This window comes from Chrysochloris asiatica, unplaced genomic scaffold, assembly GCF_000296735.1.
Source record: "Chrysochloris asiatica unplaced genomic scaffold, ChrAsi1.0 scaffold00533, whole genome shotgun sequence".
Lineage (NCBI taxonomy): Eukaryota > Metazoa > Chordata > Mammalia > Afrosoricida > Chrysochloridae > Chrysochloris > Chrysochloris asiatica.
This window is the reverse complement of record NW_006409051.1, coordinates 178,474-180,033: the sequence shown is the minus strand read 5'-3', so window position 1 is coordinate 180,033 and position 1,560 is coordinate 178,474.

The window sequence follows — 1,560 nt, the reverse complement described above, 5'->3', positions numbered from 1 at the left end:
AGAATTGGAGGGAAATTCCTCAATATAATTAAGAGCATATCTACAAAACGAACAGCCTACATTACTTTCAATGGAGAGAAACTGAAAGCCTTCCCTCTGCAAACAGGAACCAGACAAGGATGCCCTTTGTCACCACTCCTATTCAATATTGTGCTGGAAGTCTTAGCTAGAGCTATACAGCATAATGAGGAAATGATATGTATCCAAATTGGTAAAGAGGCAGTAAAACTCTCTCTATTTGCAGACTATATGAATCTATACATAGGAAAACCCAAAGACTCAGTAAAGAAGCTACTAGACCTTATTGGAAGATTCAGGGTAGTGGCAGAGTATAAGATCAACATACAAAAATCAGTTGGGGGCAGGACTTCCGGCGCTTCCCGGACCAGGCAGCTCAGGTAGGGCTCTGGAGAAAAGGGCCGGAATCGCACATAGGAAACCTCTGTCTAGCAGACAGACAGCCTTTGAGTAAACATAAGATCTTATATTTCAACATTCTGAACTCGTTTTTTTGAAAGATCAAATTGCTGAGGAATTACAGGCATTTTGAGCTTTTGCCTGCCTGCACACAGCTCCCACTCACCGCGCCTGTGCCGGTGAGTGCCTCAGCCCCCTGCAGACCTTGGAGTGCAGGGATAGAGCAACCCCATTTAGAAGGCTGCATTTCCAGAGAAAAGGAAGCATAAACTGGCAAAACCGAACAAATAGAGAGGGATATCAGCGCGGATATCAGGAAATTCAGGGTACCCACGGTACAGAGAGACTGAGCGAGGTATTATTTACGTCATCAGATACACGCCCACTGAGGCCAAGGCCTGCCCCGAGGCCCAACCCACCCACAGACTGGTCACAAAGGCCCAGGCCCAACCAAGGCCCAAATTGCCTACCCGCCACAAGGGCCAGGCGGCCAACAGCCCAGTCGTCGCCGAGGTCCAGGGCCCTCAAGACCCAACCCGCCGTGTAGTCCGGCGGCAAAACCCACCCTCAGCCCAGTCCCCGAGGCACAGGACCCCCGAGGCCCAAGCTGCCCGATGCCCAGCTGCTGATACCCAGGACCCCTGAGGCCCAAACCGCCCACCCGAGTCCCAACCCTCCTGGAGCCCAGTTGCTGATGCCCAGGCCCTCAGAGGCCCAAACCACCTGCCCTAGACTCAACCCACCCGACCGAGGCCCAAACGGCACGCCACCCAGGCCCAGGCCCAACTGAGGCCCAAAAAAGTTATTCTGAGTTAAGCAATAAGAAGAGGGAAAAGGGAAGAACACATCCTGATCACATATTCCTGGAGGTAATCAGAAAATATAAAAAATTACCAAAATACATAGTTAATTAACTATTAGGGCCACAGATAAACATTAAACATGTCCAAGAAGTAAAAGCAGATGACCATATCAGCACATGTCCAGAACAAAGATAAAATATCTGAGACAAATGAACCAGAAGTAGACCTTTTCTCCATGCTGGAAGGTGGACAGGCCTTGGAGATACCTGAGAAAGAATTCAGAAAAATGATTATAAAATGTCTCAAAACACTTTATAATGGAGTTGAGAAAAATAAGGAA